This window comes from Perca fluviatilis, chromosome 3 (genome assembly GCF_010015445.1).
Source record: "Perca fluviatilis chromosome 3, GENO_Pfluv_1.0, whole genome shotgun sequence".
NCBI lineage: Eukaryota > Metazoa > Chordata > Actinopteri > Perciformes > Percidae > Perca > Perca fluviatilis.
In genome coordinates, this window is record NC_053114.1 from 20,293,269 (window position 1) to 20,319,165 (window position 25,897).

General features: G+C 40.4%; 1 long non-coding RNA gene across 1 annotated transcript in view; it reads right to left on the reverse strand.

Annotated features, from left to right (window-relative positions):
* LOC120556571 overlaps positions 1 to 22,068 on the reverse strand; it is a 34,295-nt gene extending 12,227 nt beyond the window's left edge. Inside the window, exons 1-2 of the long non-coding RNA XR_005638867.1 lie at positions 21,694 to 22,068; positions 21,440 to 21,599 (exon numbers count right to left, since the gene is read on the reverse strand). This is a non-coding gene — a long non-coding RNA (uncharacterized LOC120556571). The remainder of the gene's footprint in view (positions 1 to 21,439; positions 21,600 to 21,693) is intronic.
* Positions 22,069 to 25,897: the final 3,829 nt, after the last annotated feature.

Genomic DNA, 25,897 nt, shown 5'->3' on the forward strand with positions numbered 1-25,897 from the left:
CTGTAGCAAGCATCTCAATACCACTAACGTTATCCACATTCATATTTAGATGCAACAAATGATTAGCCTGACATGGTCCTACTCAGATTCTAGTCAGAATATGAGTCTGAAACCGCTCCATTGGGCTGTGATTATGGGGCGTGTTACAACCGAACCAGGAAAAAAAAATGCCTCTGCATTCATTGGATAGACCTCCAACCAATCAGAGCAACGGAACTCAACACTGTGTATCGTCTCCATAGCAACCACTCTTTGCACAATGCATTCGTTCTAACTTCCGACTTTTAGACTTTTTTGAAGCTGGATATATCATTTGTTGCGTGTAAATATAAATGTGGATAACGTTAGTGATAGTGACGTGCTCGCTACAGTTGCGTTTCTAGAGATGAATCGGCGAAAACACTTTTATTTCTCTGATTCAAGGCTTTGTTCTAGCACCGGCGCTCCCTCTCTTCAGTCTCTCTCTCTCTCTCTCTCTCCACCATATAACGCTCTCTCTCTATCTCGCTCCACCATATAACGCTACCGTGCTTTCGGGCAGTTGTTGAGGCTCCTCCGCTGAGGATTTTAAAATGAATGCGCTGTCGATATCTTCTGTTACAGACGCGATGGTGGAATCTACACATCTCAACAAATTCAACCCAAGCGTTCTTTGGTGACATGATTGATTCTGTTACTGTTGATCATCTGTCCGACAATCTGATTGGTCCGAACAGATCCTGTTCGGGCAATAATTGCTTCTCAACGGAGCGACTCCAGACCGAACTTCCCGACCTCGAATTTTGTGGGCAGGGCTAAGTTCGGCTGGCATCCAGGCTAACAAATGATATATCCAGCTACAAAAAAGCCTAAAAGTCAGAAGTTAGAACGGAAGTACGAGGTGTGGTCATGGAGATGATACACAGTCTAAAAATGCAAACAGCCAGACTGAAAAACGGAATGATCAGAATCAGAAGATTTGTCATTGTACAAAAATGAACGAAATTCTTAGCAGCAGTTCACCCAGTAAACATAAATCTGAATCTAAAAAGACAAGAAATAAATAGTAAAACAATACTCAAATAGAAAGAAATACACACACTAAAAGTACTAAACTCAAAAAATTCAACTACTAGGGACTAAACTGAACAAGGTTTCACAGACATGTGACTAACAGAAATGGAAAAATTTGTCCTTGAACAAAGGATGGTCAAAATCAAAAGTCAGTCAGTATCTGGTGTGGCCACCAGCTGCATAAAAACTCCTGGGTTATTTTTTCAATCCAGTTTCTGGGTTATTTGTGTTGGCTTAAAATTATGGGTTATTTTTTCAGAGAGTAACCCATTTTCTGGGTTATAAGGCTAATATTTTGACCCAATGCCTGGGTTGTTTGGGTTTCTGGGTTATATTCAAAGAGTAACCCAATGTACTCTCCAATGTATTTTTCGGTGAGTTGTCTTGACATCGGACCAGCTTATTTTCTCCTCTAAATGACACTTTGGTTCCTGGGGCAGGGAGGCGAGGTAAGCATTTTCATTTTACTGGTAGTTTGTTGCAGAAAATGTGCTTGTTTAAATCGTGCTTCTAGAATAAACTCTTACGTTCCATTAGCTAACTTAACTAGCGTCACTAACTTGTAAAGAGGATAGATTGTTCTATATCTATGGTGAAGAGTAACTGACATTTCACTTAATTAAAGTTATTTCAAAGGAGTCGTTAATGGAGACATGTCAATGCTGTATCGTTTATCTATCTATCTAGCGCTATGTCTGTTTGCACATTCAAATTTACGTTATCTAAGTAAGTGAGTTATCGGTTTTCTTTTTTATTAAAGGGGTGATAGAATGCAAAACCGATTTTACCCTGTCATAGTTGAATAACAACAGTTCGGTGGGTAAATAGGACATACATATAAGCTCAAAATCCCATTGACACACCTTTACTATGAAAATCTCATATTTTGAAACTGCCGCTGAAAACGGGCGAATCTCAACAAAGCTAGTTGCTTGCGTAAGCATCTCAAAATCCGGAACCTTTGTCACAGCCATGGGTGTATTAAGAGAACGGTCACGCCCCAACATTTGCATAGGCTACACAACTGACCTGAGATCAGTTAGTCTTCTGAATCTAGGTCGTGCAGATCTCAGAAAATGTATACATTGTTCATATGCTATTTTACCATTAAATTCACTTCTGAGACTTTTTTATGCGAGAAATCAACTACTTAGAGGTCAAATATGGGCCGTTTTACGAAAATGTATGTCTAATTGCAAATTTTGTCCGACTGTGTCGGACTTCAGAAGGGCGGGTGCTGCCCGTGTGGTGCCTCGCCGCCTGCGCTCTGCCTTCCTTCACAGAGACGGGCCGGCCTGTGAGTGCGCTGGATTGAGTTCGCGGTCACGCTGGGGACACAGCACCTCATCCCGCCGCCAAAGTCACCGTTTGGGCTGGTAGACTACTACCAAACTCTGCTGCTCTGACAGAGCTCCAGGGCCTGCAACTCCCCTCTTCCTGCTAGCTAGCTAAATGCCCGGTGTATGTGAGTGAAAGCGCGGTCAGCGAGCTTGTTACGCCAGCATTCTCTTACCACAGATTTTAGTTAATCTTATAATGTGTGTAATTATAATGTGTTGAGTTATTTAAACAAACGATTGGGAAAATAAACGCCGCTTGTCCATGAGTCTCATTGATAGAGCCTGCGGCTGGATGGAGCTCTATCAATGAGAGCTAGCTAGCCTCCTCTTAGAATTCCTCTGGAATTCACAAATATTCATTAACTTGAAATCGGACACCGTTGTTAGCTTTATAAAACATATAGTTAGATGTTGTATAAGTGGCGTGACGAAATTCAAACTGTAAATATACTCGAATTACGACCAAAAATGAAGCTAACTAGCCGCAATCTGTACACATAGGATTGAAGGGACAGTCGCAGCTAACGAAACCCTTACAGCTCACAAATATTCATTAACTTGAAATCGGACACCGTTGTTAGCTTTATAAAACATATAGTTATATGTTGTATAGCTAAGTGGCGTGACATGTGTGTAACATGTGTTAAGAGATTGCTGGTGTAACAAGCTCGCTGACCGCGCTCTCACACACGGGCCATTTAGCTAGCAGGAAGAGAGGAGATGCAGGCCCTGGAGCTTTGTCAGGGCAGAGGCGTTTGGTAGTAGTCCAGCAGCCCAAACGGTGACTTTGCGCGGGTATGAGGTGCTGTGGGCTGCAGGAGCCGTGCCGGAGCTCAATCGAGCTCACAGCAAGCCGGGGTCTGTGGAGGAAGGCAGACCGGGCGGCGAGGCAGCAACACAGGCAGCTGAACTCCGACACACAGTTTTACCAAATTTGCAATTAGCCATCCATTTTTGTAAAACGGCCCATATTTGAGCTTTATATAGTTGATTTCTCGCATAAAAAAGTCTCAGAAGTGAATTTGGTAAGGAAACATTGCAGTGTCTGGAATATGAGATTCTGTCGCGTTTCTAATGTCTGTGTATTGGGGATTCGCTCAACCAATCAGCACACGACCTCTAATGCGTGTGTATGGCGAGTCGCTCAACCAATCAGCGCGCGTCTCTATGTGTGGGTACGGGGCTAAGGCTCAACCAAGCAGCGCGCAGCTCATCTAAATATTCATGACCATACCATATTTGGAAGAAAAGCTCTCGTTACAAAAAGGGCCAAAACACAGGGATGCATAAGGGCCAATAAAATATCAACCAGGCCATTTTCAGCCCAACTAATGTTACATATCCCATTAGGAGACCATAAGGAACAGTGTGAAATACCCTATATAATCATTCTATCACCCCTTTAAGATGTATCTGAGTCACTGTATGCTACATTGGCTGGCTAGCTAGCTAGGTTAATGCTACAACAAATGTTAGAACGCTAAAACGTAGGTAGCTAACATTGATTTAGCTAGCTCGGTTTAAGGAGATGTTTATGAATAAAACGTTACTAACGATAGCTAATCCACCGACCGTTAGAAATGTACGGACATTATTAATATTGGATATTTTCTTGCTGAAAAGTGAACATGCAGAAAAAGGAGGAGAATTTGTATTCAGCTATCATGTAGCCTATTTTGAATGCTCACGTTTCCATGTTGGATGAATTTTTAATTGTTTGTGTAACGTTACTAAAAATTATGTATCAAGTACTTTATGTAGTTCCTTTTAAATAAAAAATGAAAAAATGTAATGCTGACAAATCGCTGGTTCCCGCCCGGGGCTGTGGCGTACCTCTGATTTATACACAACTCCCTGGAAGTTATTGCTGTAAATTTATTTTTAAGGATGAATATACAGAACAAATTTGTAGAGTAGATTACACTCGTTTTTAAAGGAGGGAATTTTGGACAGCCAAGAAAAAAAATCTATTGTTTTTTTTAGGTATAACCTTTTACATAAATCAGGCTTTGAATGATATATGAACTAATCCCTAATGTAAAAACCTTAAGAATATAGAGAGGAAGGAAACTTGAAAGTTTGGTGTAACGTTATATAAGTTCCATACATACAAGTGAATAGTGTAATACATTTAAACAACATGAGACTTCTTCCTTTTTACTGACATTAAGACAATTATTTTCCTGTATCATAATTTTTCTGAAATGTTTAAATGCAAACAAGGCTTTATCTACTGCTAACCTTTGGGCAAATAGACAGGGTAAAATAAACATGTAATTGTGTATCTGTTTTTTTTATAATAGTCTGAAAGAAGACATGCTATGGAAGAAAAATAGCCCTCAGCCTCCTCAGCTGCACACCCCTCAGCCTCAGCAGCATCAGCCTCCTCCTCAACACACACCTGAAAAACCTCTTCCGGGGCAGTGGACATAGCACTGGAATAAGGAACCTGAAATTCCCTCCTTCAATTGGTAAGAAAGAAAAGTAGTACAAATATATGTGTTCTACCTCAATGTTAAATGTTACTCAGATAATTTAAAATGTGTGTTCACATCTTCGAAAAAGCAGTTTTTCAACAACTCAACCTTTTCTTATCACTAAACAACAGTTTTGATATCTTCCAGTCAGGTTTTCGACCACATCACAGCACTGAGACAGCTCTTGTTAAAGTCTTTAATGACATCCACTTAAACACAGATAGTGGCAAAATTTCAATCTTAGTATTACTTGATCTCAGTGCTGCATTTGATACGGTCGACCATGACATATTACTTGACCGACTGGAAAACTGGGTTGGTCTTTCTGACTCAGTACTAAAGTGGTTTGAATCCTATTTAAAGAATAGGGACTACTTTGTGTCTATAGGTAATTATACATCTGAGCATGCAAGTATGACGTGCGGAGTTCCCCAAGGCTCTGTTCTGGGGCCTCTTCTATTCAACATCTACATGCTTCCCCTGGCTCAGATTATGGAAAACAACAAAATAAGTTACCATAGTTATGCGGATGACACACAAATTTACATAACCTTATCGCCAGGGAACTATAGCCCAATACAAATACTGAATATGTGCATTGAACAAATTAATGACTGGATGTGCCAGAACTTTCTTAAATTAAATGAAGAAAAAAACTGAGGTGGTTGTTTTTGGATCAAAAGAGGAACGATTAAAAGTCAGCGCTCAGCTTCAAACGACAATGTTAAAAACAACCGACAAAGCAAGAAATCTCGGCGTAGTCATGGACTCAGACCTGAATTTTAAAAGCCATATTAAGACAATTACAAAATCAGCCTATTATCACCTTAAAAATATATCAAGGGTTAAAGGACTTATGTCTCAGCAGGATTTGGAAAAACTTGTCCATGCTTTTATCTTCAGTAGACTTGACTACTGTAACTGTGTCTTTACAGGTCTCCCTAAAAAAATCAATCAGACAGCTGCAGCTGATTCAGAACGCTGCTGCCCGAGTCCTCACTAACACCAAGAAAGTGGATCACATCACTCCAGTACTGAAGTCTCTACACTGGCTTCCAGTGCCTCAAAGAATTGATTTCAAAATACTTTTGCTGGTTTATAAATCACTAAACGGTTTAGGGCCAAAATACATTTCTGATCTGCTACTACACTATGACCCACCCAGACCTCTCAGGTCGTCTGGGAAAGGTCTTCTTGTTGTCCCCAGAGTCAGAACTAAACAGGGGGAAGCAGCGTTCAGTTTTTATGCTCCACATATCTGGAACAATCTCCCAGAAAACTGCAGGTCTGCTGCAACTCAGTTCTTTTAAATCAAGGCTGAAGACCTATCTTTTTGATGATGCCTCTCTTTAAATAACTGTTTTAACTGCTCTTTCTTTAAATTCTTATCATTTTTTACTGAAGTTGACACTGTATGACATTCTATCACTGTAACTTTTATTCACATATTTTACTGCACTGTCAATTTTAATCTGGTCTTTTATCTAGTGGTATTTTTTACAAAATAAAAGTCGTCTGGACTAAGAAATAGTCGTCTGGACTATTAACAAATTAAAATGCAGTAGTCTGGACTAAGAGATAGTTGTCTGGACTAAGAGATAGTCGTCTGGACTATTTACAAAACAAAACTTAGTCGTCTGGACTAAGAAATAGTCGTCTGAACTATTAAATAGTCGTCTGGACTATTAACAAAATAAAATAGTCGTCTTGACTATAAGAAACAGGATGAGAAACTGTTTCCAGGTTTTTACCTAGCAGTGCCTAACAGTGCATAGCAGTGCCTAACAGTGCATAGAAGTGCCTAACAGTGCATAGCAGTGCCTAACAGTACCTAGCAGTGCCTAACAAAGCATAGCAGTGCCTAACAGTACCTAGAACAGTGCCTAATGGTACCCAACAGTACCTAATAGTGCCTAACAGGGCCTAATAGTACCTAGAACAGTGCATAGCAGTGCCTAACAAAGCATAGCAGTGCCTAACAGTACCTAGAACAGTGCCTAATGGTACCCAACAGTACCTAATAGTGCCTAACAGGGCCTAATAGTACCTAGAACAGTGCATAGCAGTGCCTGACAGTACCTAGTAGTACTAACAGTACCAAACAGTGCTTATACTGCACTGTAAGTTTTATTCTTGTCTTTTAATGTTTTTTTAAATTGTTTTTAATTGTTTCGGACTGCTCTTTCATGTTTTATGTAAAGCACTTTGAATTGCCCTGTTGCTGAAATGTGCTATATAAATAAAGCTGCCTTGCCTTGCCTTGCCTTCACAGAAGACCTCCAGGACTACCAGCGGTACCATGAGGGCAGCTGCCCCACTTCCAAGCAGCTGGAAAATGCACAGACCAATGTGTCGAGTGTCAGGTCTTTTATATTTTACCTGGCAAAGGGACAGACTGTATTGTTCAGCTGGCTATTTTAAAGGAAGATTGATGGCATCCAAAAGTAAGTGTGACTTTCCATGTGAATTATTGTGAAGTGGTTATGACACACACCTGATGTGAAAAGGGACTAACTCAAAACCCATGTTTCTGCAGATACACAGCCCACCTCCAGTCCGTAGGCAAGACCATCACAACGGCACATTTCTAACAGAAAAATTCAAATACAATTGAAACTGCCTGCCCAGTCTCACCTGACTGCGATGGATGTGGTGAGCGTGCTGCGCCCCGTCACAAAGTGCATCACAGACACAACCAGGAATGTTGTCCTGCACCAGCTGGCAGTGAAAAGCCACAAGAAGGCCAGGATAATATCCTGCGAAGACCTGAAGCGGTGTCAGGAGGGGGCCACACTGAGGATCCCAGAGCTGCTGGGTAGTGTGCATCCCTCTTTCCAAAATAGTGAAAATAGTCCCATCTCCAACAGAAGTCTGCCGTGCATAGTGATGTGTCCTTGTTTGTGTATGTTTCTTACCCTTAGTGTGCTGAAATATTGCCCGGGGGTACTCGGTATCCTCCGGGTTTGCGAGGTCAAAGAGGCCGCAGAGGCGCACAGGCCTGGCGATTAGGGTTTTGTGATCTCTGTAAGTATAAAAATCTGTGTCCTGTTGTCAGTGCTTGTGAGTCTGTTTTTGTTAATGTTTCCTCTGAAAGAGTCCGTCCGTTTTCTGTGTATTGCAGATCAGGGAACACAAGACTAACAAGTCCTTTGGGGTGGCCCAAATGTTCTTAGAGACTGACGAGTTTCGATGGCTGGAGAGGTGGCTGCAGCTACGGGTGGCCAGCAAGCCACCGAACCAGCTGGTTTTCTTCAAGGCTGGGAAGGGCCCATGCTAAAACTTCTTTCACCACCTGCAGGTAGCGTGGGCGGAGATCCGCCTTAAAGGGTCCCCAAACTTCACTGACCTGAGGACTGCTGTGTCTGCTCATGTAAGTTCTCCTCAGTCACTTCTCTGTTCATGCTGGATTTCATTAAAACTCTGCTGGCTTAACTAACCGTAGCAATCTTTTCTCTCCTACTGTTTTAAGGTCAAGAACAACCTTCTGTCGGGCAGCAGAAGATGGTGGCCACCTTTTATGTGCCACAACATGGCCACCGCTGACTGCTTCTACGCCCTCAGCCTGAACGTGGCCCAGTCAAAGAGGATGAGGGAGCATTTCCGCTAAGCCCTGACCCACACCGTGCCATCTCCGGAGTCACCAGAAGCCTCCTCCTCCTCCACCACCACCAGGAAGAGGTCATGCAAGCCTGAGTCCTCCTCCAGTTCCAAGACAAAACCCCTGCCCCCTACCAGGAGTCAGGGACCTCAGGACATGGAGGAGGAGAGGGAGTTTATGGCGAGGCTGCAAAATGTAAGTAAAACTCTAAGATATGTACTTTAAAAACTCAGTCTGTTACACCAGACCTCACTCTGTGTTTTGCGTTTGTGTTTCCTCAACAGACACCAGAGAAGGCCCGAGAAGTCTCGCGAACACGCCAGTGTGCTTCAACCTAACTTGTGTGGTGGGAAACGTCTTCAGCCACACGGGAATCACCGGAAAATAAGTTTTGTTTTTAATACTTTGCTTTTGTATGAGCTGGATTATACAGTACATCTACCAAACATTATGAATAAAACAACATGGATATTCCATTACTATGGGTTCTTACCGACATTTCAGGACCATTTATGACGGGTCGGGATATTGCCATCCTTGTGTAACCCAGACTAAAAGGTACACAGGCACAGATTCACAAGGGAGTGGAGGGGGGCATTTTATAGCATTTTGATAAGATGCATAGTGATATTAATCAAATACAGTAATGCACAATGCAAAATCTATGGTTTCTATGGGAGAAAAACAAACATTATGTACATTAGCCATGCCCTACAGGAATTGGGATTTTGTACGTTGATACATTTTGAAACCACTGCACCACTTCAATAAATGATACATGATGTATGTTCTAATGTCTAAGTTTTACATAAATTAAATAATTTGCACATATATCTATGTGTATGTTGTCAGTCATTGTACATTTAGGTTGAAACTGAGTGATGCTTGACATTGAAATTATATCAAAATATGTCAATACAATTTCGACGTAATTTTGACGTCAATGTTTGATGTCATATTGATGTTAAATTGACATCAAATGCCCACTGGGAAGTATATATATATAATGTTTTTTCTGAAATTTGGCATACTGGTATAGTAACCCAAGTTAGGTTATTTTTGACCCAACTCCTGGGTCAAAGAGCCAGCGAAGAGCCCGGATCTCAATCCCATTGAGCACATCTGGGACCTGTTGGATCGGAGGGTAAGGGCGAGAACCATGCCCCCAAGAAATGTCTGGGAACTTGCAGGTGCCTTGGTGGAAAAGTGGAGTAACATCTTGCAGTAAGAACTGGCAAACCTGGTGCAGTCCATGAGGAGGAGATGCACTGCAGTATACACTAAAAACTCCTGGGTCAAAAATAACCCATAATGGGTTAAAACTCCTGGGTTAAAAAGGGACCAACTAATTTCTGGGTTATTTCAACCCAGAAAATTGGGTTGTTCTTTTGACCCAGAAGTTGGGTTATTTTAACCAAAGATTTGGGTCAGGTATTTAACCCAGAAGTTGGGTTATATTAACTACACTGTTGGGTTATTTTAACCCAAGATTTGGGTCAAATATTTAACCCAGAAGTTGGTGGCATTATCATGCTGGAGGGTCGTGTCAGGATGAACCTGCAGGAAGGGTGCCACATGAGGGAGGAGGATGTCTTCCCTGTAACGTTCTGCAACTTTGGATTTTGACCATCTTTTGTTCAGGGACACATTTTTCCATTTCTGTTAGTCACATGTCTGTGAAAAGTTCAGTTTAGTTCTTAGTAGTTGAATTTTGCTATGTTCATACAAAGTTTTCGCATGTTAAGTTGGCTGAAAATAAAAGCAGTTGAAAATGAGGATGTTTCTTTTTTTGCTGAGTATAGTTATTGCACATGGTCCTAGCCTGGGGAAAACCCTGATGAACTTCCGGCAAATTTGAGATTTGCTCTGCAAGTCAGTCTGGCCAAGAGCCCATTCGAGCCAATTTCAAATTTTTCCAAATCGAGGCAACAATCACAAGCGCTGAGGCGGGCTTTACACGATGACGATAGCGCAGCGAGGCAGCCAGCTTTTTGTTTACATTCAACATGACGGCCACCAAAGCGCAGCAACACGTTGATGCCGGCGTCGCTGCTACTTCACCCGGATCGTTGGTCTGATTGGTTGAAGGACTATCCAATTGCGCCCAGAGGCATTTGAGCGGCGTCCGTTGGTGAAATGGGCCGTGAATGAAGCTTGCCCAGACCCACTCTCAGTTACAACTGACAAAGTGTGAGTGTGTGTGTTCAGTGTGGTGATGGCTCGTGGAAAGAAGCTGTTCCTGAGTCTAATTGTCCTGGTCCTGATTGACCTGTAGCGCCTGCCAGAGGGCAGCAGGTCAAACAGGGGGTAGGCAGGATGGGAGCAGTCTTTGATGATTGCCTTAGCTCTGCTGAGGCAGCGGGATGAATGGATGTTCCTTCAAGGAGGGGAGGGGACAGCCGATGGGATGCCCATTACCAGAGCAGTCATTCAGCTGAAGGCCTTGGAAATATTTACCGTTCGTTTAAATGTGACACTTTCATCTAAAAAGATATTGAAAATATAATTTTGTTTAAAATAGGTTAAAAACAGCCTACCTTGTTTAATTAAATGTGTTTTTATTACAATTATTTTGAAATAAAATTATTTTAAAAAAATATTTTTCCAAAAATGAGTCTTGAAAGAGGGGGAGGTCGTCTTATAATAAGGGTCGTCTTTTTTTTTATTTATTTATTTATTTATTTATTTATTTATTTATTGATAGATAGATAGATAGATAGATAGATAGATAGATAGATAGATAGATAGATAGATAGATAGATAGATAGATAGATAGATAGATAACGTTACTGATGAATTTGTGGGTTAGCCAAGAGTTGTTAACCGTGGTCAAAACAATCATATTAAAAATAACTGAGCGTGTTGAACGATGTTGTAATCTTATGTTACCCACCAAGAATTAGCTAACGTTATAGACCAAGCATTAGCTACTTGTCAACCAGCACCTTTATAGTAGGCTAACCTTAAGCTGGATCAATCGATATTGAAATCAATCAATAAAGAGGGTCGCACGTAATCAATGACAAAACAATGCCATGTGGCAGAAAAAAAAAAGGTGTATTACGTTTAATGAGTATAACTCTGCCTTGTATTTTAGAGATGTGTGTCTCAGGAGGGAGGGAGGGAGTTTAGAATACAGAATTACTGGATTGGCTGCGTTTGTAATGAACACTACAGACTGGGAACAGAATTAATTCAGTGACTGGTCACATCATTTCTCCTCATAGAATCTCCAGGTTTTATCCCCTCGGAACATCACAAATGGAAAGTTTAGCTGTGGAATTTTGGAAACATTCCAATTTTGATTTACTATGGTTAGTGGGCTATACAATTAACTAGGGCTGCAGCTATCGATTCTTTTTGTAATCGATTAATCTAGCACTTTATCGATCGATTAATCGGATAATTTTTTTTGCGTTTTTAAAACAACCCAAACTAGGGAAAAAAAGCAACATTTTCGGAAAAAAGCAACATTTGTATTGCCTACATTGCTTACAATATCATCTCTCAAGAAACTAAACATATTAAGTGCATTTAAGTGCCATATTACATTGTTTTTAAAGAGAATTTTTTTTCAAATGATATCAACCTCAAACTAAGGCAGACATTAAATATACACAAACATTACATTAAGTTGTGCAACTTAACTTTCAGAACTACAAGTTTCAACCAGAGACTGATCTGTATATACAGTAGGCCTATATGTAAATATTAGTTATACTCAACCTATTTTCATTTATATATTTGATTATAATGTCACACAACTCTGTTACACTTATGCTATTAGGTCGTTGATCAGCTGTTGATCAGAAAGAGAGAGAGAGAGAGAGAGAGAGAGAGAGAGAGAGAGAGAGAGAGAGAGAAAGAAAGAAAGAAAGAAAGAGATGCGCGCAACAATCAGCTGTTTTTCCGAAGGGATAGTCAACGTGTCAGCTCTTTAGATCAGATCGTGGTCACCACTACGTATATTCTTGTCTTTGATTTTGGTAGTCGTTGTGTTTGGTGTAGTTTCATCGTCCATACGACTCTGATTCACTTTTGTTGGGTCTGCTTCGTGGAATGGAGGTTTAAGTTAGACTCCATGTTTTCTGTTGAGATGCTAAAGCACTGACGTCGTGCTATTATCGTGGTAAGCTAGTGTGATTTTGCAGTAGACACACGGTACAGAGTTTTAGTTTAAAACTTTGGACACTTTCTGTCGTTTTCTCCAGCCTGTCTCTTCTCTTAGCCCCTCGCTATTTACGCTCTGGCATGTGTCGCCAGCGGCAGACTGAGCCGCGTCTGTGCGACAGTAATAATGATCCGTGCGGAAACATCGTCCGTCAGCGATACAACGTTGGTAACATTTATTTAACGAAGCTTCGAGGCAGTCATTTTGCATCGAGGATTTTTTGTAATCGAATTATTCAAGTTATTCAAGGAATCGTTTCAACCCTACAATTAACACACATAGGTTAATAATAGCAATGGGTTATGTATTATTATGTATGTAGTAGCCTATGCTGATTACTGCACTCATTGATGAATATAGGGAGGACATTCTTTAAATCAGGTTGTTTTAACCAAGATTATGCTGAAAGATGTGTTTTTTCCAACTACATTTAAGTTCCCTGTTATAGACTAACAGTATTATAACAAGCAATATTAAACATATCCAGTTTATTCCCATTAATTCCCGTTAATTCCCATGGAAAGTTTCCAACTTTGAAAATTCCCGGAATTTTGCAACCCTATTAGCACTACAGTTATTTCATGTTGTTATTTTAAGATTACTGTATCTTGACAATATAATCACATTTATATGTACGCAACTTGGATTGAAATGACATTTGTATGGACTGCATACAAAATCTCACTTGATATCGTTTTGTGTTCTGGGAGTAGTACTTTTACTTTTGTTTGCCTCATTGCACACCATGATGAAAATGCTTCCTACTCCACCTGCTCATTAATCAGGAAAGCAGTGCAGATGGCGTTCTTTGACAGAGAAGAAAACATGGAGGGAGATCAACTTTTTGCAGCTAATTAATCCTTCGATTCTTTGAATGGAATTGCAAACCACATAAATTAGCCTAAAAGTAGAGAAAAAAAAAGTTGAGTTGTGTGCATGTCTCCTTTTTCAGTTTATAAATGTGTTTTGCTTGAATCTTTAATGTGTCACATACTTATCCTCTTTCCCAGAAATGGTAATTCTATGATTTACTTTCCAGGAGATATTTACTGTTTCCAGGTTTATGTTGATGTTCGGCTTTTCTACTGCAGTGTAACAAACTAACACCACATGGCAGAAGAGAAGTTAAGCTGTTGAAGTATAGAAAGCCCAAACACACCATTATATTAAAATAACTATCTTTACTGTATAAAAAAATATAATTCCCATGACAAACTAACAGTAAAGCGGGGGTTCTCAACCTACAGTACATGCTCTTTGAGACCTCTCAAACTACTAACAGGTTGCTCATCAGAAGATGCCTTGGGTGGAAAACAATATTCAACAGCTAGCTGAGCAAAACTGAGCAATCAAAACTACTGCAATCAAAGCAGTGATTTACTGGCTGGTAAATGGCAGTATACATTAGGGCTGGGACGATATGCTTTTGTCCTGATTCGATTCTTTCACTATACATGGGTGACGATTCAACTTGTATTGCGATTTTCATTTATTGCGATTCTATAGTATTGAGTATTGCAAGTTTCTTTTCCTTCTCAGTTTTTCCCACACAGACTATTGTGTGGCGGTCCGCCTCACTATCAACACCGGCCGCCGCACGTTGCATTTCGTTACTAATATTTTTTTTTGAAACGCCATTTAAAACACGTTCTTCTGCATTTCCTTACCCTGCTCTCCTCCGTCTCTCTGTCACTTGTGCACACACGCACACACACAGCTCCTCCCACCGTGCGGCGTTGGTTTTTTTAAGCCCCCAAACGTCACCTTACAGGCACCGCGGCAATTGTTATGTTTAAGGTTACGGTGAGGGTTAGTGCCTGTAAAGCCCGAGACACACTAAGGCGATAATCGGCCGTTGGACAGTCTGGCGAGGTCAGTGACTCAAGTCTCTTCGGTGTGTCCCGTGCTGTCATCCGTCTGAGGGGCTGTCGGCCTTCATTTTGGCCGACCTGACACGTTCAGTCGGAGGCAGGGCAGTCGGGACTCACCCGGAAATGGCGAGCGGAATTAGCCTGACTAGAGTCTCTCAAAATCTGACGACGTTGGAGGCTTAAAACACAATCGATCCCACTGTGCACTCAGCGTCTGTCTCCATCAAGGAGAGAAGACGCCTGGCGAAATTCACAAGTTGACGAAAGGTTGGTATCTAGCTCGTGAACACCTTTAATTCAATTCAATTCAATTTTATTTATAGTATCAAATCATAACATAAGTTATCTCGAGACACTTTACAGAATCACACATTAGAAAGTGTTATAAAAATATTTTAGATTCTGAATAAAATGTTGTCAGTGTGTTAACGTTGGAGTCCCGACCCGACAAGCGATTGCGCCTGCTTTAGAAAGTTAACTAGTCGCAAGTTTGCAGTAAAATGCAGTTGGGTTGTCGAGGTCAAAACACTATATGTAGCAGCTGTGAATCAAATAAAGGTATTATAAATAATGTTATGTCATTTTTTACTCTTACACGGAATGTTTGCCGCTTCAATCCAGATGAGTAGCCTATTGAAAAGTATTTTCTGCGACTGAAAAAGGCCCGTGTTGAGGATGAACCGGATGTATCAGTCTGAAACAGAGCTGAACAGCCCGACCAGTGGAATTAGTTATGTTATTAATTTGTTTTACAGTATTTTCAGGCTTCAACCAGTGAAAGACAGGGGAGAGAAAGAGATAGATTCGTTAGGCATTGAAGTAGGAGATGAGGACAGCATCCTCTCTCTAATTATTGGTAAAAAAAAAAAAATTTAAAATATTGATTCTGGGGAAAAGAAACAATTTAAAAAATCTTCGCACAAAAAAAAATGAATGGCAATTCAATGGGTTTCCAAACCCTTTGTTGAACAGAGAGCACCATCTAGTGAGCTCAGAAAGTAACGACACTGGTTCGCGAAGCTTCATTTGACCATCACTATGGTCTGGCTTGTTTGCATTTCTTTAGACCAATCACAACCATCCTGGGTGGCGCTAAGCCCAGATAGCAGAGATAGTGAGAAAGGAGGGACGTCAGGTCAGTGATGTCAGGCTTTAACCCAGCAATGTACATCCGTTGAGCCAGGCTACTGTCTGCATGGTCTGGGGCACTGTTTGGGGGCACAAGCTCTATCACTTCATTTTGCACTTAAATAGCTAAATTAAGATGGCAAAATGCATGAAAGCAAATAAAAGTGTAGACAACCACGCTAAACCATTCAAAAAACAAAACAAATGAATATATAATTAAACAACGGTATTACCGAAATTAAACTTAAGGCCAATGTTTACAACGAGTGGATGACCCCATTGGGTCTCCCTTAATGAGCTGAGCTGTTGGAACATATAAAGACAGTCTTGAAGTCAGAGTGAGCCACCACAGACTATTCCACATCTCAAGATCTCCGCTAGTACAACCAAAAGACCAGTCCCGCCAAGAGAGGACATTAAGTGGAGTACTGTATGGCATTACATGCAACAGCTGACAGGAACACTACAATGGTGAAATGGCAAGGACTCTGGACAAGAGACTGAATGAACACCAGAAGCAGACAACATCAGCTGTCTGTGAACACTAGATTAAAACTGGTCACAGCATTAACTCGGGAGGGCTCAGTCATCAAGGGCTGGACGATATCATGACCTAAAATCAAAAATCACGATTAACTGTGATCAGTACCCGGCTCCCAGTCACCTATTTTTGGCTAAACTTACTTCGGTGTCGTCATTATATTATTAACAGGATTAAAAAAATAACCGACATAAGACAATTAAGATGGTTAGACGTTCTGAATTATGAAAATTTTTTGGAGGAGATTTCCATGTCATATATAACAAATTATTAAATTCATGGGGAGATCTAATGTGGAGGTTGGACGCTTATACAACAACTAATGGGGTTACAGTAGTCTTCACCTAGTCTTTTATGTACTATTAAAGGGATGATAGAATGCAAAACCGATTTTACCTTGTCATAGTTGAATAAGGACAGTTCGGTGGGTAAATAGGACATACATAGAAGCCACTGAAAACGGGCGAATCTCAACAAAGCTGGAAGCTTATGTAAGCATCCCAAGACCTGTACCTTTGTCACGCCCATGGGTGTATTAAGAGAACTGTCACGCCCCAAGATTTACATAAGCTACACAACTGACCTGAGATCAGGTAGTCTTCTGAATTTAGGTCGCGCAGATCTTTGCTATTCCATTACAAAATTCACTTCTGAGACTTTTTTATGCGAGAAATCAACTATGTAGAGGTCAAATATGGGCCGTTTTAGGAAAATTGATGTCTAATTGCAAATTTTGTCCGACTGTGTGTCGGAGTTCAGCAGCCGGTGCTGCCTGGGTTGCTGCCTCGCTGCCTGGCCTGCCTTCCTTCACAGACCCCGGCCTGCTGTGAGCTCGATTGAGCTCCATCACGGCTAGCAGCCCACGGCACTTCATACCCGCGCAAAGTCACCGTTTTGTGGGTTAATGGACTACCAAACGCCGCTGACTGGACAGAGCTCCAGGGCCTGCAGCTCCCCTCTTCCTGCTAAATCCTGGTGTGTGAGAGTGAGAGCGCGGTCAGCGAGCTTGTTACGCCAGCAATCTCTTACCACAGGCTCCAGTTAATCTTATAATGTGTGTAATTATAATGTGTTGAGTTATTTAAACAAAAGATCGGTGAAATAAACTCCTTTTGTCCGCGAGTGTCATTGATAGAGCCTGCGGCTGGATGTAGCTCTATCAATGAGAGCTAGCTAGCCTCCTCTTAGAATTCCTCTGAAATTCACAAAAATTTATAAAATTGAAATCGGACACCATTGTTAGCTTTATAAGACCTTGGGGTAGAGGTTATACAAGTGGCGTGACGAAATTCAAACTGTAAATATACTCGAATTACGCCGAAAATGAAGCTAACTATCCGTGATTTGTAGCTACACATAGGGCTGGGCGATATATCGATATAAACAAATATATCGATATATTTTTAAATGAGATATGGAATTAGACCATATCGCATATATCGATATAGTTCAAATGTGATCCTTGCTCCCATAGATATGTCGCCGTGAGGTTCTAAACATACGTCAAAACCCGCGCCATCTTGGAACAGGGGTCCGGCGCATTCAGATCAACGCTAAAGATGCCGGACTTTTGTACTGCTTAATTATGTTCGATAGAGGAAATGAAAAGAACAAACCGCAATGGATAACATTTAACAGGTGACAATGTGTTTTATGATTATATATGCCGCCTCCGACCAGCAATCTGAGCTCCGGGCGGCAGCGGGAGGCGGAGAGCCCGTGGCCGCGCCGCGCTGCGCCTCTCTCCCCGGGCAAAAACACAGCTTCCCGCTGCCGGCGCTCGGTCCCCGCTGATCCAGATCGGACCAGCCAAAGACAGAGTGGTGATCGGTAGGATTTTACACGTAGTCCAGGACGAACTGTATGTCGATATCGGGCGGAAAGTTCCACTAAGTTTGCCGGCGGCAGGCGGACTGAAAGAAGCTACAGCGGGGCAGCGACATCGCGCGGCTGCAGGATCTGGAGCTCAGTGCCCGTTAAAATTACATGTAACGCATAAATACATACAGAAATAAATAGTGGAGGAATGAGCCTGGACATTTCAGTCTGTTTAAACTTCACCTTGAAGCAGAAACTCTTAGTTCAGAAGGGTGAAGTTTCCGTTTGACTCAGATCTGTGAACCGATCATAATAAATATTCTTTGTATTAACACATTAATTAGTTTCTTTGTTTTGTAGTCGATAGTTCATCTTTTAGTTTACTTAAGTGGAAGCAGTATCAAGTGGAAGAATGGGACTATAACCTAGGCTTACAGGCATGAGGCATTACATTTTGAACAAAGTAGATTATATTAATATCAAAAGCTTAATTGACCTTTGGAACGAATCACAAATAGCCTATGGAGCTTTGATTTCAAAAAGTTACTCCTGTTATACAGTATTTAGGTTTACATTTTATTGTTATTTGAACAGCTGAGCATTTAATCATGAACCAGGTGAAGAAACCGGTTTATTATTTATTTGATTTTGCAACTGTTTCTATGAAACTACCTTGTGACAGTCATATTTGATTTGGGCTTTGACTGAACATTTGCTCTCAATTCGCGGAAAAAAACGGGATATATACGTATATATTGCATTATGTCGCCATAACGATAAATTGATCGATATTCCGTTCTGCTTTCGCCAGCCGCTACATAGCTAACATAAGGCAGCGCTAGCTAACAAAACTGAAACCTCATTAACTTGCAAAACACCATTGTTAGTTTTATAAGACCTTTGTAGATGTTGTAGTGTTTTTAACGAAATTCAAACCCTTAATAAATACTACCTAATTAAACTAGAGCTACAATCTATACACCATACACATAGGATTGAAGGGACAGTTCAACACTAAACCCGTGTTACAAAGGCGTCTAGCCATACAAAAAATTCAAACAAATTGAAATCTGACACCATTGTTAGCTTTGTGAGACCTATAAGTGCCGTGACGAAATTCAAACTGTAAATATAGCTACTATAGTTATGCTGAAAGTGTAGCTAGCTAGCAGCGATCTTTTCCCATTGTATTGAATGGGATATATAGCTAGCTAGCTGCTCCTCCTAACAAAACACCTGACGTTCATAAAAATGCCTTACATTGAAAACGGACACAACGTTAGCTTTGTAAGATCTTGGGGTAGCTGTGATATAAGTGCCGTGACGAAATTCAAACTGTAAATATATTATAGTTATGCCGGCAGCCGGCCGTGGAGCCCCGGTAGTGCAGTAGCTAGCTAATCCACAAAGGGCGACTTTGCCCTGGGTATGGAGCCCAGCAGGCTGCCGCTTTCTCGTCAGACTGTGTGGAGCTCTTAAAGTCCGACACGTCTTACCAAATTTGCAATTAGCCATCAATTTTCGTAAAACGGCCCATATTTGAGCTTTATATAGTTGATTTCTCGCATAAAAAGTCTCAGAAGTGAATTTGGTAACGAAACATTGCAGTGTCTGAAATATGAGATTCTGTCGCGTCTCTAATGTGTGTGTACTGGGGATTCGCTCAACCAATCAGCGCATGTCTCTAATTTATGTGTATATGGCGATTCGCTCAACCAATCAGCGCGCGTCTCTAATGTGTGTGTATGGCAATCAGCACGCAGCTCATCTAAATATTCATGAGCATACCATATTTGGAAGAAAAGCTCTTGTTACAAATAGGGCCAAAACACAGGGATGCATAAGGGCCAATAAAATATCAACCAGGCCATTTTCAGCCCAAACCAATGTTACATACCCCATTAGGAGACCATAAGAAACAGTTTGAAATACCCTATATAATCATTCTATCACCCCTTTAAACATTGTGGCCCCAAATTGGCTCCATAAAAATGTGAGCACAGGCCACAAGACTTGTAGCCTACTTCACACAAGTACACACAAAACTCCACTCTGTAGAGCTATTAAAATGCCAGCCCCTACAAAGATTTACCTTCATAAATCCCTCCAAATTCTCCAATTTCCTACCAGTTAATCCCTAGGCTACAATGTTTGTTTGAATATTTGAGTGACTGTTTCACATTTACATCTTTTATGACCGACATTACCGGATTACCGGGGTGCCAGGTGTTGAACAGTGGTCAGGGCAAAGTAAAGAGCACACTGCTAAAGCTCTTCGGCTCTTCATTCTTATTTCATCACAATCCAGGGGGAGTTTGCTTAATTTAGAGAGAAATTATACATAAGAAACAAATATTTTTCTGCCAAACACAAATGCAAATTGTGTATTGGTGAAGGGTATTTATTTTCTGTTCTCTCTTTGTTGAACACCAAAATCCATGATTCTGTTCTGGCTGTGAATACTGAAGCCTGGTTCCCCAATGGCATTTGTGATGATTGAATAAGAATTTAAATCTTTCATCGAAAACATTTCTCATTCAGTAGCCACAAGGACTTCCACTGCCAGCATGTGAAATTAATGACTTTGGCAAATCTAAATCTGTCATTTGATCGGGCTTTTCCCAGCAGATGATGCCGCTCCATGCCTGTGCTTTCAAATACACAACTGCAGGCATTGCCCGTTAGAAAGGCCCGGGCACACAATCTGGTGCATTAGCCTGGATGATAATTCCAAAACACAGCTGAGCAAATACTGTTACACAACAAATCATAAATAAAGCGAATAACAACTAAATATGGGAAGCAAATTACCTGCGTGAATGTAAATGGTGTTATTTGATGCAGCAGGTACTGGGACAGCAAACAGAAAATATATGAAATTGTGTCTATTGTCTTAACAGCACATAGACCACTTTTTTATCAGTAGTACCTGTGTCAGCAATAATACCTGCATACAGTGAAATGCCTTGAGAGAGAGACCAACAGATTGAGGCCCAAACCATGCTGACGTGATTTACTATTGGTACAAGGCCATTTCAGGACCACAGTTGCATTACAGATTACGTCATCTCTCGGTTCCTGTTCCTCGGTTCCAGTTGCATTACAGATTACGTCATCTCTCGGTTCCTGTCACACCCACTTTACAACTAATTCTCACCAACTCTGGTAACCATAGGAAGGGTATACCATAACAACAAACTGAGCACATAACTCTAAGTAGGGTGCACAGAGACCTGGGTTAGCTTATTTCATATTTCATGTAAGCTTAAAAGTCCCATGCAATCACTATTCACTATAACCCCAAAACTTACCTTGTATGCTACAATATGAGCAGACGTGAAAATACCAAACAATTCAAATGAAATATGTATTACAAAACCCTTACATTCCTTAGCTGAGAATAAAATAAAAAAAATATTGTGTAACCTTAATCACTACTCACTGTTCCTTGTAAAATCAGGAAGCTGTTAGCGAACAGTCTTGCAAACACTCTGTCCAGTGGTGTGGTTTATCCGCGTGCAGCAAGCAAGCTGGCTCCTCCTCGCATGCAGCGGGAATTCAGTCCTGACACTGTAGCAGTGTGGGGCAGCATCAGAAGGACACTACCCACAAATCCAGAAACAATAATTAAACCTCTTTTCTGTTTAACTATAGATGTCCATATTAATTCAGTATACAGATAGGGACCATACTCACTCAGAAAGTTGATGCAAAATGTGTTTCCCCACACACTCGGTCTCTTGTGAGGGTGAAAGCTAACAGCTAGCAACAGTCCACGCTTGGTTACGCCGTTGTGCCAACTAACGTTAAGTTAACTTGCATTAATTACCAACAGAAAGCCACTCCAAACAAGGCTCACCTTCCCATTTTACAGGGTTACAAAAATATGCAACACGTCAGGCCTTTCCCCTAATTATCAAACTGTAGCTAGCTTAAAATACTTTACCGAGTTTGTGTTTTGCTTCGCTCCGCTCATCATTTATTATTTCTTGTCTCTCGTTTCGATTTTGTCCAACCCATCTACTCCGTAGATTACAGTACTCATCACTGATTGGCTAATACACACGACTGGCATCTGGATAACCAATACAAAACCAAGAAATAGACCATGACAGATTCAAGGGTAAAGTTGGTGGCAGTATGTACCTAAACGTTCTTCGCAACCCGCCAGGAAACAAGAGAAAAAGAAGAATAAGACAGATTCAAGGAATGCTCCAAACGAGGGATATTTCAGTTGTTCCACAAAACCATTAATTTGACCATATACATGCAACATTTTGCACAATACTTTATTGACATTTAAACAATATACATTGCAACTGAAATGCATGTCAAATGAAACAATAGTGTAAGCAAAATTAGAGGAAGGTAGCCTAAATGCACACCTGGTTAACGCTTCCCTGGACTTTCCTATGGGAAGCATTTGGGACTGTTTCCTTTTCAGTAGATGAGGCAGTCCCATACGGGGCTAACACAGTAGCCTAAAAGCCATCGCCCCAGTTATGCTCAGATACAACTGACCTGTATTGCTCAGTGCAGGATTCTTCATTTATCTGGCACCTTGCATTCTGCAGCAAACCATACTCTCAGGTGTGTAAATGTGGCTCTGATTGACTATTATTTAAAACTATATGTTTCCCTACATCCTGGTATCAATTTGCTGTATTCTAGATAACAGTGCCAAGCATATAAATCACTGAAAGTCTGGTTATGATAAAATATCTATTTACATGTTGTGGACGTCAATAACAGAAGATTGTTCCAAGTTGAAATATGCCATCAACAATTGTTCAACAAGTATCATTCATATGCTAATTTGACTTGAAGATTAAATATTGTAAAAGCTTTAGCTGTATCAACAAACAGTCAAGAGTGACTGGTGGACATATTAACCTGATTTAAAGATCTAATTTACCAATTGTAATGTGTTTATCTTGCTACATGCTACCAAGTTATTGAACCAATGGTAATGATGCAAAATAAACACACAATTAATAACCTTTTGGGTTAGGTAAAAAATAAAACTCTACAATCTGTTAACAGCAGACAACTGATATACACAGAGACAGACACATGCACACACAACAAAATAAGTATACATGATCACTTGCTCATGGCACTTATTTACTTGATAATTCTATAAACTACACATTGAGTTGTCTTGCTGACAGATAACAAAGCACATTTTACTGTTCACACTGACCAAAACTGGACCAAAATGAAGTACAATGAAATTGTTTTTATGGATGGTGTATAAATCTTTGTTGTATATAGATATCTGCAAATCACTGCCAGTCTCTGTAAACGTTTGCTTTTCTGAGCAACTTCTTAGCCTTCTGTGTTTGTTCAAATATAGAAATATTAACTTTCCCCAAATAAGGTTGACCCTGCCAAAAATTAAATCCAGCATACAAATATCGCAAAAGCCCCAAATGCTAAAAAATAGTTACTAAAATTACAACGGTAAGACAGAGGCTAGATGTCGTTCAAAATGTGACAATGTTCACTCATATTAAGATTCTTTCTCCAGAATGGTAGCACATTCAAGCAGCACAATAAAGGAGTCATCCAGTCAAGAAAAATCTATTTACATGTGTGCAAACGAAAACCTGCACACTGACAATTGCTGCAGCTTTCTGTGAGCCACGGCCTCATATTTTTCAAACAAATTGATTTCCATTACATCGAACAACTGTGGCGACTTTGGTACTTTGAGCATAAAGTAATATAGCAAAATGGATCTGTTGTGGTCTCAGAGCTGATGTGCACAGAAATGTGTGAAACAATTAGGCATTCTTTTCTCTAATAGGTGTCAGGAATATTGCTGCCTCCAAAATAACATTTTCTTTATAAAAATCTAATTTCGTAAATCAGCAGGTGTGTACAGTTGAAAAATACATTAAAGGTGCATATAGTATACTGATTGTTGAAAAGATTGATTTTAACAACCAAGCAATTATGAAATTGCAAACTAGAGTTCAGTTCGAGTGTGTTCTTTGTGTTTACTGCAACTTTCATTAACAGGCCATCACTCATTGGTACCATCTTTGAGTCATCTTCTCACACTGAAAGAAAAAACGGAGGAATGGAGGAATTACATAGCTGTACACGGCATTCCTCTGATCAATGTAATGCCTGTGTCCTGCTGAGAGCTAGTATTGGGCTGGTGTTGCAGCAACAGAAGCTGAGAAGAAAGAAAGGGAGAGAGACAAAAGAAAGAACAAAGAGCCAGGGGACGCTGAAGGTATGAATTTGAACCATGAGGAGGGAGAATGAATAGGATTAGGGGCAAAGAGAAAGAAACAAGAAAGAAAAGAACAGAGAGAATTGTCAATAATGGAGCTAGTATAGCTGATTACTTCATTCTGTGGCTGCTGTGTCCTGTATGTTTTCTGCACCCTGGCTCCATCGAAAATGAGCAGTAGTATCAGAGAGAGAAAAAGTTACAACGGAATTGTTGCAATATATCTAATTAAATGGAAAATTAAGTTTTATCGCAAATGGGGACAGTTTCCAAATATGTGACATTGTCATTGATGTGTGAATGACTGGGTATTAATTTACACATTATATATTAAATAGTTTTGCAACTTGCTGACCTCTGTGATGGGAGGTATAAGGAATATTACTGGACAGACTTCCATTGGGCTGGACACTATCATAAAAATACTAAGCTACTTATTCCGAGTGACTATGAAAAACAATATGTGCAGTGCTAATTTCACTGAGCACTTAATACAAAAACAATTAGTCTTAGTAAGCAAGTTCACTTTAAATGTTGCGCACAGCACCTTTGTTTTTGTCAGTTCACCAAATCTATTGTGAAGTTACTGTACATGGACAACTAGTAACCACATATTTCATTTCTAAAGCTGCAACTTGTAACTCGTTGGCTTCATCAAATAAATACACACTAAAAAGAATCAAGGACTTGTTATGCCATTTGTTGGTGCTGGAAAGCCCTCAATCAATAATTAGACAGAGACCAAACATGGAGGCTGGCAGTTTTATTGAGGCAATTACTCACATGCACTCACAGTAAAAACACCTGCGCTCTGATTGGCTACCTTACCCAGTGCTGCTGTAGGAGCAATTACCTCGAAACATAAAGCTAGTGCAGTTTCACACGTGCATTTGTGAACTTTTACCCACACAAAAGTAAACAAATATACTAAACCATTACTTATTGGGTTGAATGTGGTCAGGTTGCTCTGTTCTACTGTTCGAGTTGTCAGTGCTCCGCTGACTGAATCATACTGTGTATCAATTTAGGATGTTTCTGTTACTTTCACCGCTGTACATCATGTTTAATCTGCCATAGTAGCAACCTCAACCATGTGCATTTGTTATGTGTAATCTGTGGAGGTTCTTAGAAGTATTTTTGTGGCCTTGTCTGTAAAAGAAAATCCCCTTCCATCCGGCCATCTGGATTTATGTGAGAAAAGCAAGACTTAAGTGCTTTTTCACAGTCATCCAGTAACTTTACAGTTACAAGATATTAGATGTATGACTATCTACTTATTTGGGAAAAAAATGTGATTCATGATTTTTCTATTGTTTGATAAGCTTAACGTTGTTTTTCAGATTCTTGGCCATGTTTTTTTTTATGTATACCTGAATATCAGAGTGTTATCTTGAATAGTTGTATATCAGCATTTGTAAAGGTTTTAAATATTTAGTGTTATCTTAATTGTATGTGCCACACTATAGGGAGGACATAGGTCACAGGACTATAATTGGTGGCCATTCCTCAGAGAGGCAGAGAGATAAAACAGATGGAGACATATCCATGGACATGACAGGAATCCCACCCAGGAGTAAATCTCACATTCCACTGATTCCACAGGCTAGTGCAGATTTGTGGAATCAGAAAAAGAAAAGAAAAAGATGGCTAAAGTGA